Genomic DNA, 17,475 nt, shown 5'->3' with positions numbered 1-17,475 from the left:
GAAGGTGAATGAATAAGACTTTGTTAGTTATGAATCATGGTGTGGGCAGCAGTTCTGTATAACATCAAATGTACTAAGGTTTGAATGATGGATACCAATTAGAAATGAGTTGGAAGAGACATATCTGGAGGTATCGTGCAGTTTCAAATGAGCTGGAAAGTGATGGCATGATAAGTTGTTATTGGGGTAGAAGGTGTTGAGATTGATCAGGGAAGGTGTCTCTATATGCACATCTAAAGCTGGGCGAGAATAAAAGTCAGCCAACTTAAGTATGCTGCTTAAAGGTTCTAGCAGTGAACTCCATAGACTGAGATCTGCATGGGCAGGTACTTTGAGTTACACTGAAGACTTACTTCTATAGGATAACCTGTGAAGGATGCATGAAGGAAAATTACAGAGGTGGCATCCAAGCAGCAGTGGGTGTTATTAAACATATATATATATATATATACTCTGTATTAGCATATCAGATGCAATTAGAAGACGGGAGAAAACTGCAAACTTTGTTTTACCGGCAGTAAATGCCAATTTTCACATTACATTTCATTTTCACTGAAAAAGGTAATGGCACAGCACAGCAAAATGTGACACAATTCAATTCTATTTCTAAGCAAATGTAATTCCCCATTGAGTGCAAAGCAAGCTTCACCTAATTCTGCTGTTCTGTTGCTCTCAGCCTTACTTTCATTGTCTTGACCACAGGGGAACTTTTTCTTAATTCCACAAATATTAGTAAATCTGTTCCTTAACTAAGCAGCTCTTCGCTGATCTAATATAGGACAAAAATCTCAGAGTAATGGGTCTGATGTAGGACCTTCCTTTGTTAAAACATTACATGCAAAGCATAATTAGGTGCACGCATAGGTTTCTTAGGCAAATAGTGTCTTCTGGCGCCATTTGCCTCTAATGATAAATAGTAATTCAGTAAACTTAACTGAGAATGCTGGTATTGAGTCCGATATGCCTGTGGGCAGGAGAGGCTGAATTGATAGAAACTGTGAACTTACTTCCCACCGTCTACAATTCCAACAGAATGTGAGACGCACATTGCTATTGTATATCATCTTAGGCCCTCTTGGTCATGGCTGACCATGGGTGAATATCATAATACATTTTCTTAGGCAAAATTACTTACATTAAAAAAATGTAACAATTTTAAAAAGCAATTTCCAATGACAGACTAATGCTGTACTTCTACATTGGTTCTTATATTTGTTGTCAATAGGAATGGCAACTCTGCACAGATATTCCCAGGGCCGTCTTTACAGCATTATGGGCCCCGGGCAAAGCAGTGTACTGGGGCCCCTACGACAACTACTCACAGGAATAAAAATGTAAATGGTCGATAAAATTAAACATATAAGCTCGTGGGGCCCCAGGCAAGTGCCCATCAGGCCCATGCGTTAAGACGGCCCTGGATATTCTTCAAGGTTTCATCACTCGATCCCCTATCTTCAACAAGTCTGTCCCTTCCCCTGCTCCATTCTGCTTCTTGTTCATCTTCTTCTTCTGTCGTATGTCTTTTAGACCTGCAGCTCCGTCAGGCGAGCCAGGCCAACGTGTCATCATCCAGGTCAATCAGACCTCGTTCACCATTCGGTGGCCGGTATTTGGGGCAACTGGTGACTATGTGCTCCACTGTCTCCATTGATCACCTAACATTGACCTATCATCAGTCTGAATCAGCTTACCAATACAAAAGGGAATATTTTGTTAGTCAATTGGTTCACTTACAACTTTGCAACAGCATTGTCCCTGAGCTTTCTCTAACAATATCCATTTTTAACAGAATTAATAGGTAACAATATTCAAATGAAAATGTTTTTAAAACCTTTTCATAATACCCAATCCTTTTCCCTCATGGGTTTCTCACAACTCTCTCCTGAACATGTATGGAGACTAAGGACATTGAGGATGGATTATATGAAGATACAGCATAAAATTCCCTAAAGGGAATATGCAAACTGCCCAGAGAAAATGCATTCTTCTCTCGCTTTACTCAATTTCCCCAACAATTGGCCTTGGTCTTTCTATACTTCACTACTTCAACAAAGGTAAGAGTGGCAGATGAACACCCACTGGCTAAAGACAAACTGTGCTAGTTAGTGTTGCTGGTAAATACGCAGGAAGAAATGAATGTGATTGCACGTTCTCATAAAAACCTTCAGGTTTAGGTCTGGGTTAATGTTACGTGTACCAAGGTACAGTGAAAAGCTTTGTTTTTTTAATTAGATAATACTATACATAAATACAACCAAGCCACACTCTAGTACAAAAGATAGGGGAAAGGGAAAGTGCAGAATATAATTGTCAGGCATTATAGCATAACTGTTCCAGAGACAAAGTCCAATGTCCGCAATGAGGAGAGGAGAATCGGACAGTACCCTAGCTTATGGAAGGATCATTCAGAAGTCTGATAACAGGGAGGAAGAAGCTGTTGCTGAGGCTGTTCGTTAAGGTAAAGTACAATCAAGGCCACCAGCATACATTATTGGCATCCGCATGTATAAAATTATGCTGCTGCTGATGGTTGAGTAATCGTAAAGGCTGCTAAAGACTACTTGGAAGGCTCCGGTAGCAGTTTCAAGGGATTGTTTCCTTTACTGCATCATGGTGGCAGGTCTAAGGAACAGAGCAAGTCTGTTAAACCCATTAAGCCTGCTTTGCCATTCAGTTTAATCATGGTTGTATTTCAATCTGTATTTCAATTATTCAACTGTCTTTGATCATATCCTTCGCCAAAAGTTTTACTGAAGACAGAAATCATTTGTTTTTATTTCCTACTGTGAAACTGGAACTTTTTGGGGGAGCTTTAAAATAGCTCTCAATCTCAGCAGGAAAGTGCAGCCTTCATTTTCATTTATAGACCAAAACGCAAACCACAACCTAATTCTGGAGTGTTCATAAATGCAACAGAGTGGGCATCTTGCTTACTGAAAACCAATTCACAATGCCTCATTCTTCTCACTCCGGGAGTTGCCAATCTAGTCTTGTGGTCCCTCTCCTCACACACACACAGATAAATCACTTTCAACTGTTAGCAAAAGGACTATAGAGAGTTTTGGGGAAGTACTTGAACCATGCAAAATTTACCTCTCAATGTTTCCATAAACTTTACGATGGAAACCCAAATGGCCTTTGCTGAATGGGACCCACTTCAGAGAATTCCACTCGTTTGAACATTTTAATGACAGTCATTTTCCAGGAGGTTGAGTTCAGCAGAAATTGGAGGTTTGCAGGTAGTTTATCAAATGGCAACACTGACATGTAATGTGACTTGTAAAAATTTTTAGAGGCACATTATTCAGCATGGGGTTGAATCATTGAATAAAGTATAATTGAATCTGGATTGTTGTTAAGCTCTCAATCCACCTTTTTACCCAAAATGTCACATTCTGATTTGATTTTGGTCATTTTTTGCCTCCTTTGGAAACTGAACTCACTGATGGCCTTGTAGTATCTCCAAGTCGGTGTTGACAGTGATAGCATTATCATTCATGCCACGTATCAGGGATTTGATTGCATTATCACAGTGGGTACTCCAGTTTAGCACAGAGAAACCTGTGCTGCTGCAGGTACCATTATTTGGGTGGCATGTTAATAAGGTGCTTACTGTCCTCTCAAGCGATAATCATCAACTATTTCAAGGAAGGCTAGGAGAGCTCTTCCTGGGTGTCCCGACCAACCCAGCAAACCAATTTAATTGTCAAGCTGGAAAGAGTAGAGAGAAGATTTACAAGGATGTTTCCAGGACTCAAGCCGAAGCTATCGGGGGAGATTGAGCAAGCTCGGACATTATTCCTTGGTGCACAGGAGGCTAAGTGGTTATCTTATAGAGGTATGTAAAATTATGAGGGGTATTGATAGAGTGAATGCACAGTGTCATTTACCCTGGGTTGGGGAATTAAGAACCAGAGAACATAGGTTTAAGGTAAGAGTGGAAAAATACAAATCGGAACCCGAGGGCAACATTTTCAGTCTGAGGGTGGTAGGCACATGGAATGAGCTGCTGGAAGAGGTAATTGTGATAGGCACAATAACAGCATAAAAAAAAACACTTGGACAGATAGGAAAGGTTTCTGGGATAGGATTAGCTTGCATGCTTTGTCGGCGTGGATGAGTTGGGCTCAAGGGCGTATTTCCATGCTGTATGACTCTTTGACATTATCAAAATGGTTCTCAACCTATTTGAATAAAAGCCCCACTTGTTCTCCTTCTGTGACATACATCCACCCTATTAAATACCTAATAATGACACGGAGCCCTCTTGTTAATAATCTGTTACTGTGCCAAAGAAAGCTTATTAGCAGCCTTACAGACAAGGCAGCTTGTGTGTTGTATATCTTTTCACTTTAAGAAAAATCATAAAGTTGTCCAACTTAGAAATAGGCTCTTTTGCCTACAAACATATGTCAGACATAGGAAATGATGGTGAGTACTTTGAGGTGCATAGGGGATATAGGCGAGATCTTAAGAAAGGAGTTAGGAGGGCAAACAGGGGACATGAAAAGGCCTTGGCTAATGGAAGTGAAGACGATTCCAAAACATTTTATAAATATATTAGAAGCAAGAAAATAGTTCGGGAAAGAACATGTTCCCTCAGGAACCAAAAGGGAAGTCATCGTGTGGATGACTTCCCAAAAGGGAAGTCATCCCCTCCCCCCCCCCCCCCACTCTAACCCCCTCAACCCCCCTTATACCCCCTCCCTCCTCCCCCCTCTATCCCTACCCCCTCCCCTCCCTCCCTCCCTCCCCCCACCTCCCTCCCTTGCTCCCCCATCCTTCCCACCCCCTCCCACCCTAGGAGATCAATTTAAACTATAAAATGTGAATAACTAAAAAAATATAACAGCAATTTCAATGAAACTTCTTCCATTAGCACCAAAGGGACGACGATGATTAAGGTGGGCCTAAAATTGTTGCACTATCATGCACCGTTTTGGCTGTAGTTCAGGAACAAACAAACGAACAAATGAGAGTTTTAGTATATAGATTATAAAGGATGAGGTTACGCAGTACTTAGACGTTCACAATAAAATAGGCTGAAATCAGCATGGTTTTGAAAAGGGAAGATCTTGCCTGACTAATCTGCTGGAGTTCTTTGAGGAAGTTAATAGCAGGACAGGCCGAAGGGAGGCTGCAGATGTTGTTTACCTAGATTTTCAGAAGGCCTTCGATAAGCTGCTGCATGCTAGCTATTGTGTTTCAGCCAAAACTGAACACAACTCTTAACAATATCATTGTTCTCAGCGAGGTCCTCAGCTTTGCATTCATGCTCCAATAGAGCACATCTCAATCAGTGCTCCATAGTTTGTGGTTCAGTGCCACATATGTAGATGACGTCTTCAGTGTCTATATAACCTCACTTCTTGAGAATCGGTTTACAACGACCAGTACCAGCTCAGTCTGTTGAGGCATTTCCACTCAGTCCTGCTTGATTCGGCCCCAGGAGGAAGTTCTTCTTTGGCACTTAGGGGCATGGATGTCGTTGATGGGAGATTGGCTAGTCTCTCTTCCCATAATGCCTCTCTAGCACCTTCAGCTTCAGCATTTGGTTCAACTGCCTTGAGGAAGCTTATCCTGGACTTTAGCCGACTCTGCGGGTTAATGGCCGAATCGAGGATGTTGTACATCTGTGGTCTGGTGATGTAACTACCGAGTAACGATGGTCTTCCAGTCAAATGTCCAATACATCATGAATGTGACATTTATAGTAAGTAAATAAAATTATTTAGAACAATTCTTGAATATCAGAAAGAGTGACTTTTGTAAACACTTTCCAATGTTCCCTGGGGATGCTCAAATGGTTGGTTAAAGACACAGTAATTGGATTTTGCACTTGATTCATGCTTCAAAGTGAAATCATTTGAATAAAATCTTTCCAATTAATTTGGAGTTTCTAATCTAATACTGTTTGACTGAGATGATGTCTTTACAATGAACAAAGTCCTTACAAGGTAAAGATTTGGTCAACAGGTTAAAGTATTGTAATTGAAATTTGAACAGCCTGAACTAACTATATAAATCTCTAATTATTTGGGCTCACGTTGCTATCTAGTCTATTATGTGGCACTTAATCAAGTACCTTTCAAAAAAGTACATATGCATCAATTGCATTAACATAGCCATTTCATTTGGCTGAGAAACTCGTTTCTTGAATTTAAAAAAAAACCATTTATTAACTGATATTTGTTCCAAGTGATAATTAATTGTGATCTCTGGAACCTTCCTCGGTACTGGCATCAGACTGGCTGGCCAGCATTTTACTGTGTTTATTACTTACCTCTTTATCAAATGTATTATGTTATAAATCCTCTGCTTCATTGGAAGCACTATGCATATCATTGGAGATCAAAAGGATTCTAAGATTGTGTGCACAGTGTCCAAACATTTTTGCCTTTATTTCCCTCACTAATCCAGAGTGAAAACATCTGTCTCCTTATTCATCATCTATCAGCTAGCCTTTCCAGCCCAATTATTCAGTCTGTTATTCGATCTGATCATTCTCTCTCTCTCTCTCTCTCTCTCTCTCTCTCTCTCTCTCTCTCTCTCTCTCTCTCTCTCTCTCTCTCTCTCTCTCTCTCTCTCTCTCTCTCTCTCTCTCTCTCTCTCTCTCTCTCTCTCTCTCTCTCTCTCTCTCTCTCTCTCTCTCTCTCTCTCTCTCTCTCTCTCTCTCTCTCTCTCTCTCTCTCTCTCTCTCTCTCTCTCTCTCTCTCTCTCTCTCTCTCTCTCTCTCTCTCTCCTCTCTCTCTCTCCTCTCTCTCTCTCTCTCTCTCTCTCTCTCTCTCTCTCTTTTTTTTTTGGTCCACATATAAACTTTGTTATATTGTCACAGGTTTTATTAGCAACAGCAAGAGTTATAGATTCATACAGCCGGGTGACCAAAACTGAACACAATATTCCAAATGTGGTCTCACCAACATATGGTACAACCGTAGCATAACATCCCAACTGATACGAGCCACCATGCCTAAAGCCTTTTTCTCCACCGTATCTACCTGTGATGCCACTTTCAGAGAACTATGTACTTGTACTCCTTCATCCTTCTGCTCTGTAACACTCTCCTGGGCTCTGCCATTCGCTGTGAATATCCAGCCTAGTTTGACTCCCCAAAATACAATACTCACATTGCTATTTGCTATTCCTAGTCTGATCAAGATCTTGTTGAAAATCTTCGATAACTATCTTCATTGTTCACGATACCACCTATTTTAGTGTCATCTGCAAATTTACAGATCATGCCTTGTATGTTCCCATCCAAATCATTGATATAGATGACAAACAGCAATGAATCCATCCCTGAGGCACACCACTAATCACAGGCCTCCCTTCCATTACCACCCTCCGCTTCCTACCATGAAGACAATTCCTTATCTAGCTAGCTAGCTCTCCCTTGATCCTATGCAATCCAACTTTCCAGAACATCCCAACATGTTGAAACTTACCAAAGGCATTTCCACATAGACTGCGAGTATCTCCGATGCACAAAACCATGCTGACTGTCTCTAACAAACACCTGTCTTTCCAAATGTATGTGCATCTTATCCCTCAGAATCCTCTCCAATAACCTTTTGAAAACCACAGATATCAGGCTGATTGGTCTGTAGTTCCCTTCTTAATTAGAAGCACAATATTGTCACCCTCAAATCTTCTCGCACCTCATCCATATCATATCATCATATCATATATATACAGGCCTTTTCGGCCCACCAAGTCCGCGCCGCCCAACGATCCCCGTACATTAACACTATCCTACACCCACTAGGGACAATTTTTACATTTTTACCCAGCCAATTAACCTACATACCTGTACGTCTTTGGAGTGTGGGAGGAAACCGAAGATCTCGGAGAAAACCCACGCAGGTCACGGGGAAAACGTACAAACTCCTTACAGTACAGCGCCCGTAGTCAGGATCGAACCTGAGTCTCCGGCGCTGCATTCGCTGTAAAGCAGCAACTCTACCGCTGCGCTACCGTGCCGCCATATCTAACGATGATGCAAATATCTCAAGCTAGGGGCTCCCGCAATTCCTGAACCACGCCTCTTTTTTTTAATCTTGACCAGAGCCTCAATTTCTCTCATCATCCAGGATTCCTCACTCATAGCTGCCTTGCTCTTCACTCTCACAGGAACATATAGATCTTGAACATTCATGATCTTTCTTTTAAAAACCTCCCAATTTCAAAACAACCCTTTGCCCACAAACAACCTACTCCAATCTATTGGATTCTATCTAATACCAACACAGTTTGCTGTGCCCCAATTTAGAATTTTAATTTGTGGACCAGCTATGTCCTTTCCCATACTATTTAAAAACTAAGAGAAATACAATCACTGGTCCCAAAGTGCTTATGCGCTGACACCTCAGTCACTTGCCCTACCCAATTTCCGTAGAGTAGGTCAAGCTTTGCCCTCTCTCTTGTAGAACTTGTAGTTCTGTTGCTTAATTCCTTACTTAAATGTCCTCCATCTCGCAGAGCTTTTTTCTCAAAGGTACCTGCAGTCTAGGGGACAAAGAGTTGTTCGGTTTGATGATGCATGACTCTATGGGGGACCAGAAGTACTTGAACATTGTCATTGGCATCATACCTATCTATTTTTCATCAAGTTTTGTTCCTTTAGCTGTTGATTGCATTGCAGTTCAAAGAGCACATTCTTTTCATTGACAACTGTGAATAAGGTTCACCCTCCCCCCTACCCTTTGCCATTTAAAGATGTCATCAGGACAGATTGATTTTGGGACTATTTTTTTCCAGTCATGTGAATCTGGATGCTCTCTGGACAAGTTAGTGATCTGCAATGTGTTCTATGTCTTGAATGTGGGTTTTGTAAACAACCCTTCGGCCATTGAAACAAACGTTGACGTGATGCCAGTGTTTTGATCATTTGCTCATTGAAATCATTACATGCAACAGCAAAGGCAAACTTTATGCAATTTTATAAGTATTTTTTCTTTTGCATTTGGAGATCCATGTCCAACTTTCCTCCCAACTCTTTCTAAGTAATACAATCATTTCCAAAGCATGCAATTGTCATTTTTGGGTCTTTCATTAATCTGCCTGAAGAACTGAGTCTTCAATTCTTTGGAAGCAAATAGAGTTGGCACATTGATGCTTACTGTTGCCAGAAAACTGCTGCATGGCAATGTCAATGGATATTCAGGGAGCGCTGTGGGAATTTGACTGGCAATGAAGTTTGTAAAGCAAACAAATCACCTGGTCCCAATATGATGTATCCTTGATGCTGAAGAAAAATTGCAAACTTGAAAGTAATGTACTGGAAGTAATGAAAGCAAAGAATGGGAATAAAAAGCAATGTGGTAATGTGGGAACTGCAGAGGTTGGTGCTTAGACCCCAGCTGTTCACAATCTGTATTAGCGATTTGTCTGGGGGATCCAAATGTCAGATTTCAAAGTTCACTGAAGATAAAAAATTAAGTAGAATCCTGACGAGTGTGTACAGAGGCTTCAACAGGATATAGTCAGCCTACGCAAGTGGATGAGAACGGGGCAGCAGGCAGAAAATGTTAGGTCATTCACTTTGGTATTTAAAGGGATAATTAAAAGTATTTTTAAATGGTGATAAGTTGATGTTCAAAGGGACCTGTGTGAACCTGAATACTAGTCACTGAAGGATGATAACATGCAGAGGTAGCATGCAGTTCTGAGGCAAGTAGTTTTTGCTGCAATATGATACGAGTAAATAAGTAAAGATAATTTTGTGCAATTATACAACAGTGCACCTGGAATAATATGTACAAGAAAATAACTGCAGATGCTGGTACAAATCGAAGGTATTTATTCACAAAATGCTGGAGTAACTCAGCAGGTCAAGCAGCATCTCGGGAGAGAAGGAATGGATGACGTTTCGGGTCGAGACCCTTCTTCAGAATAATAATAGGAATAATATGTAGCTTTGATTTTCTATCTGTAAGCAGATTTAATTTCTATAGAGGGAGTGTAATTACAAAATCTCATGACTGATTCCAGGGATACAGGTTTGCTACATATGGAGTAGACTAAATTTATATAATCCAGATTTCAGAAAAATGAGAGATCTCTTGAGAGACAGACGGAAGAATCTGAGGCTGGAAAAAGGATTCCAGGATGGTCTGTTGTCTTCCTGCTGCCAGGTTCCAGGATTTCTCACAACGTTGTAGAACATTTTAATGGAGGAGGATGAGCAGCCAGAAGTTGTTGTTAACATCGGTACAAATGACATGGGAAGGAAAAGAGATGATTCCCTGCAGAGGGAATATATGGAGGCAAAAGGTTAAAATGTGGGACCTCAAGGGTTGTGATCTCCAGATTACTCTGGTGTCATGTGCTTGTGAGGGTAGGAATGGGAAGACAGGACAGTTGAAGTAGAGGACATATATTTAAGGTGAAAGGGGAACATGAAAAGTTAGTGGAAGATGTGTCAAAAAGACTCCTCTTTGCTGTGAGTCTAATTTCATGTTTCAAGTGCAGAGTAGTTCTGTTGGTTCAACTGCCACGAACTATAAAGAAATTTGAAATAACCTCTTTGTTTCATGTAACATGCATCAACATCCATTGGAAGTGTTTTAGTTTAATTTAAACAGGCTCTTCGGCCCACTGGGTCCGCGCCGATCAGCGATCCCCGCATGTTAACACTATCCTACACACACTAGGACAATTTTTCCATTTACCAAGGCAAATAACCTACGCCTTTGAAGTGTGGGAGGAAACCGAAGATCTCTGAGAAGCCCCACGCAGGTCACGGGAGAACGTACAAACTCCGTACAGACAGCACCCGTAGCCGGGATCGAACCCGGGTCTCCGACTTAAGACAGCAACTTACCATTGCCCCACTTTTGATTGTAAAGCATTAGCCTGAAAAGTAGTCTCAAAACGACTATCTAATTCATTCTCCTTAATCCAATAAAACTTCTCTGGATTGGAAAAAACAGATTAGACTGCATGTAGGTCTTTTTAATAAATCTTGCACTAACATTTCTTTGTAAGGTTTTACAATCAAATAAAGATTTCAACCAGACCAGGAGCACAAATTAAATAAAATAAAGAGGTTTGCAACCAGTTATTTCAAAGTACTGTAGTTTTTAGTTAGTGACAGTTAAATTAACAGAACTACTCTGCATTTCATAAGATCATGTGATTAGATCAGTATTAGGCCATTCGGCCCATCGTCTATTCCGCCATTCAATCATGGCTGATCTATCTTTCCCTCCTAATCCCATTCTCCTGCCTTCTCCCCATAACCTCTGACACTCGTACATTTTTGAAACAACAAATTAGACTATAGCAGCAAGTGGAAGATTTTTTGATACATCTTGAGCACATTTTAAGGTTAAGGCTTTACAATCGAATGACATTTCCAAAAGATTCAAGAGCACGAAATACATAAAATAAAGTCCTTTACAAAAGTCACTTCAAAGTTCTTTTTAGTCTGTGGCATTTGAATGAACCATAAAGGCTCAGCATTGGAAATCCAAGGTTAATCGGTTTTCAGCAAGGAAAAATCTTTTTGATATACTTGAAACGAATAAAGATTTTACATTAAATAAACATTTCCAATGGACGCAGGTATGAATTGCATAAAATAAAGTCACTTACAAAGAGTAAATGATGCATAACTACTCTGCATCGGAAACACCAAATTAGATAGTTTGCAGCAAGTAGGAATCATATTGTTCCACTTTGCACTACCTTTTCAAGTTTAGGTTTTATCATCAAATTAACATTTCTAATGGATTCAGGAGCACAAATTGCATAAAATAAAGCCCTGTACAGTTATTTCAAGGTTCTTTTCAGTGGCAGTTGAATTATACATACTCTGCTATGGGAATAGCAAATTAGACAGTTTGTAGTAAGTGGAAGTCTTTTTGATACATCTTGCACTAACCTCAGGCTAAGATTTTGACATCAAATAAACACTTGCAACAGATTCAGGATAATGGATGATCTAAAATAAAGAGTTTTACAACCAGTTATTTGAAATGCTTCTCAGTTAGTGATACAGGCACCTCACATTTTGCGCAGGGATACTTGCTTGATCAGCAGTTTGGAAATTTAAAAATTACATATATCAAACATACAGTATATGTCAGGGCACCGTACGCGACAATGCTGCCAGGTATAAAATTGAGCGCCTTATTCTGAAAATAGGAACACAAATTAAACTTCAGTAGTAATTAGACAAGTGTGTTATTCGGAAAAAGGGGGAATCAAGCATGCATAAAACATGAGGTGCCTGCAATTGAATGAAAAAAAAATCACTTTGCATTGGAAAGAACAGATTATTCCAAGTGAAAGTCTTTTTGATATATTTTGTACTAACATTTCTGTGCAAGGTTTTACAATCAAATAAACATTTCCAATAATACTGGGAGCATGAAGTACATACAACAAAGTCCTTTCCAAAAGTTATTTCCAAATTATTTTAAGTTGGCAGAAGTTGAAGGAAACATGACTACTCTGCATTGAAACACCAAATTAGACTGTCTGCAGCAAGTTGGAATTTATATGGTACATTGTGCACTAACTTTTCTGGTTGAGGTTGTCGGACCTGCAGACCCTCACCATAGGAGCACCACAAGGCTGCGTACTCTCCCCTCTCCTTTACTCTCTCTACACCAACGACTGCAGCTCCACAGACTCCTCTGTCAAACTTCTCAAGTTTGCGGATGACACAACCCTGATTGGACTGATCCAGGACGGGGAGTAATTTACCGAAAGACAGGAAGTGACATAGCTGGCGTCCTGGTGCCATCGCAACAACCTGGAGCTCAATGCTCTTAAGACAGTGGGCAAGTCACATCTGTGGAGTCATTTAAGTTCCTTGAATCCATCATCTCCAAGGACCTTAAATGGTGGCCACCATCAAGTCAAAAAGGCCCAACAGAGGATGTACTTCCTGCGGCAGCTGACAAGACAAAATCTGCCACACGGAATTAATGGTCCAATTCTATACTGCCATCGTAGAGTCTGTCCTCACCTTCTCCATCATGGTCTGGTTTGGCTCAGCCACCAAGCATGACATCCGGTGGCTGCAATGAATCGTTCGATCAGCTGAGAAAGTTGTTGGCTGCAACCTTCCCCCCATTGACGAACTGTATACTGCAAGGGCTAGGAAGTGAGAGGGCAAGATCATCTCTGACCCCTCTCACCAAGGCCACAAACTCTTTGAACCACTTCCCTCTGGAAGGCGACTCCGGACTGTCAAAGCAACCACAGCCAGACATAAAAACAGCTTTTTTCCGCAAGTAGCAGCTCTACTCAATAACCAAAAGTCTGTAGTCTCTTTTTGCTGTGGTTTATTTCACTCACATGTTTAAATCGTAATGTTGTATTCTTAATGTTTTAATGTTTTATGCTTTATCCTTAATTGTTTACTGTATGTTTGTGTTGTTACTTGCGAGTGGACCCATTTAAGGTCCATTTAAGGCACATTCCTTGTATGTGTACAAACATGGCCAATAAACTTATTCATTCATTCATTCATTCATTCATTCAATGAAATAGACATTTCCAATGGATACAGGAGCATGAATTACACAAAGTAAATTTATTGACAAATAGTTATTTCTATATAAGGGTTTATATTGAATGAAATGTTTCCAATAGATTGAGGAATATGAACCACATAAAATGGGTTTACACTTATTGCAAAGTTCTATTATTGCAAAAGTTAGTTTATTGCAAAGTTCTTTTTAGTTGGTGTCGTTGAATAAACCATAACTACTCTGCATTGAAAACAGCAAATGGACTGTTTGTAGCAAGTGAGAGGCTTTTTGATATACCTTGCCCTACCTTTTCAGGTTAAGATTTTAACATCAAATAAATGCTTTCAATGGGTCCAGAAGCATGAAGTACATAAAATAAATTCCTTTACAAAGTTATTTCAAAGTTGTTTATACTGAATGGAAATGAATGAAATATAAGTACTCTGCATTGGAAATCCCAAATTAGACTTGTTTGCAGCAAGTTCCTTCAGTCCACATCCATGATGTCCATTCCTATATTTTGTCCAAAATTGTGGCATATTCCAAATATGAATCTCTTTCATAGAAAGGGTAACCCGTGACTCTCATGTCAGTCCTCCTTGCCGTTTGGGATTGATATATGCCAGGCATTGAAATTGAAGGATTTGAAATGGGGCATCAATTGTGATGACCTCTATAATGGGCAGAGGAACTACACATTTACAATGGGGTAGCCATAATACTTCATGTAGGGCACTGAGATCACACACTAGTCAGGAACTCCATAAAGCTTTGGAAAGGACCCCATAATACCTGATAGTCTCTGTTCAGGAATTAGATGATTAATTTATCTTGAGTAGAAAGAGTGACTATTGTCGCAGTGAGATCTCGACTGAGGTAGATGACATACCTTAGCTGTCAACAGCTAAAATTATCAAAACTTCAACAAGGCCATGAGCGTCCCTCCCAACAGTACAGGCATAAGTAAGCTGCTGGAGCTCTGTCTCTAGAAGATAATGTAGCTTCAGACATAACCAGCAGAAAACCTTACACTTGGGGAGCTGGATTTTGGCTCTCATGGGGGTATGTGTCTTTTACTAAGATCCTATCGAATCTTCCTCTGTTGAAGATTTCTAACAAGAATCCAATGCCTTGAGCCTTTGCTGGTTGTGGATGTTGTCCAGCAGACCATGCCAAAAAATAGTTCTGGCAAAAAGGCATAAGATGAAAGAAGTTGTTCTGAGTTCACCAATTCAAAATGATGTTATTGCGAGATCCACGTTCATCCAAGGTGCTATGTACGAGGATACACATTTCTCTTGAGTGAGTAACAAGGCATTTTAATCAGAAAGTGATCAGAGTTGCGCTATTGTTTCCAAAATAAGGATCGAAAATTGTTGCACGGTGATTGAAGAAGGGCCCCGATGCATGTTTTTCAGAGACAAAGGCCGACTTACTGAGTTGTTCCAGCACTTTGTGTCCTTCTTTATAACATATGTTCCATGACCTAATATGTCCATAAATGGAAATGTTGTTGATAATTTTGTAGAGTGCAGACATGGGTGTTTTTTTTACACTTCGTCTTTGCGAAAACAGAGGTTTTCATTGCATGGTGCTAAAATATCAACTATTGTGGATATACTTACTGAGCTTATTGCTCAACACCTTGTTAAATGTTTGCAGTGCAGAAATTTGAGCAGCAGAGGGAGGAATTTCTCCACCATTAATAACGTATTCACTCCTGCTCCACAGGAGTGGTTGTTTCAGCAGTTGGCCGTTATAAATGGTGACTCAGCTCTTTAAATCCTTCGACAAGTAAATATTCCAGAAATTGAGTTAAATATAATTAATTTGATGGAGCCACAAGGGACTGTAGGTGCTGAAATCCGGAGCAAAAAACAGACTGTCAGGCAAATTCAGAGGAGTGGATATCATCTGTGGAAGGAAATAGACATTGATGTTTCATTTTGAGACCATTCATTTGGACTTTGACTGAGAGTTAGTTAGGTTGCTTCAGTTTTTGGTCTTAATTCTAACATAAATAAACTCTTCTTAAAAATGAAGACATATGACTCCAGACTCTATGACTAAATGCCACAAACTATAAAGAATTTTGAAATAACTGATTGTAAACCATTTTATTTCATGTTATTTGTGCTCCTGCATTAATTGGAAATGTTTATTTGATTGTAAAACTTTAGTCTTAAAAGTTATCGCAAGATGCATTAAACAAAAACTCCCAAAAAAGGACACAATGTGCTCGAGTAACTCAGTGGGTCAGGCAGCATCTCTGGACAACATGGAAGATGATGTTTCAGGTTGGGACCCTTCTTCAGGTAGGTGCGACTGGGATGTTACAGACATTATGGAAACATGGCTAAGGGAGGAACAGGACTGGCTGCTTAGCGTTTTAGGCTGAAGATGCTACAGGTGAGATAGAGGTGGGGGAAAATAAGGAGTTGCTTTAATGATTAAAGAAAATATCATAACAGTTGTTATAGGTGACATTACTGAAGGATTGTTCAGTGATGCTATATGAGTGCGGCTGAGAAATAAAAAAGGGACAATTACCTGGTACTGTAGGTACCCAGATAGTCAATGGGAATCAGAGTAACAAATCTCCTGTGGCGTTGCAGACAGTTGGAAGACTAATAGGGTTGTCAAAATCAGGTATATTAACTTTCCCAATATAGACTGAGACTGTTACAATGCCAAAGACTCAGACAGTTTGAAATTTGTCAAATACATTCAGGAAAGTTTCCTTAGCCGATATGTAGAGATCCCAACAAGGGAGAAGACAAAGCTTGGTCCACCCTCATGGAATTGGGCAAGTAACTGAGGTGTCAGTGGGCAAGTCTTTTAGGACCAATGACAGAGTTATGTTAGCTTTGAAATAGTTATAGGTAAGGACATGGCCAGTGCACAGGTTACTGTTCTAAATCAGGGGAAGTCCAATTTTGAGGGTATTAGACAGAACTGATACAAAAGTTGATTGAAGTACATTATTTGCAGGCAAAGGAAAGTCTGGAAAGTAGGATGCATTTAAAAATGTGATAGGTAAGCATGCTCCCATGAGAGTGAAAAACAAGCAAATAGGAATCAAAATTCCTAGTGTAAGAAAATAACTGCAGATGCTGGTACAAATCAAAGGTATTTATTCACAAAATGCTGGAGTAACTCAGCAAGTTAGGCAGCATCTCAGGAGAGAAGGAATGGGTGACGTTTCGGGTCGAGACCCTTCTTCAGACTGAAATCAAAAATCCTAGATGACTCGATCCTAGAATTATCTTTTATTTAAAAAGGGCTGTGAAGAGAAATCTGGCAACCATAGACCAGTACATCTGTGGGAGGAAAGTTACTGGAGAGGATTTTGACGTCCAAGATATACATACCTTTGGAACAACAGTGGTTGATTAGGAATTGTTGTCTAGGTATTTAAAAAAATTTTTTTTAGAGATACAGCGCAGAAACAGGCCCTTCGGCCCACCGAATCCACGCCGCCTAGCGATCCCCGCACACTAACACTATCCTACACACACTAGGGACAATTTTTACATTTACCCAGTCAATTAACCTACATACCTGTATGTCTTTGGACTGTGGGAGGAAACCGAAGATCTCGGAGAAAACCCATGCAGGTCACGGTGAGAACGTACAAACTCCGTACAGACGGCGCCCGTAGTCAGGATCGAACCTGAGTCTCCGGTGCTGCATTCGCTGTAAGGCAGCAACTCTACCGCTGCGCCATCGTGCCGCCATATTGTGCGTGGGAGATTGTGTTTAATGTTTTACATTGAGTTTATTGAAGCATTGGAACCAGCGGGAGTTGGTTAACTGGATACAGAATTGGTTTCTTGGCAGAAGAAGGTGATGGAAGGTTGTTTGTCACACTGGAGGCCTGTGACTCGTGGTATGCCTCAGGGATCTGTGCTGGACTCATTGCCACGTGTCATCTATTATCAATTAATTTGGGAGATAGTGTACAAGACATGAATTGTAAGTTTGCAGATGA

This window comes from Rhinoraja longicauda, chromosome 20 (assembly GCF_053455715.1).
Source record: "Rhinoraja longicauda isolate Sanriku21f chromosome 20, sRhiLon1.1, whole genome shotgun sequence".
Taxonomy (NCBI): Eukaryota; Metazoa; Chordata; class Chondrichthyes; order Rajiformes; family Arhynchobatidae; genus Rhinoraja; species Rhinoraja longicauda.
The sequence above is the reverse complement of the archived record's forward strand: the minus strand, read 5'-3'. Positions refer to the sequence as shown.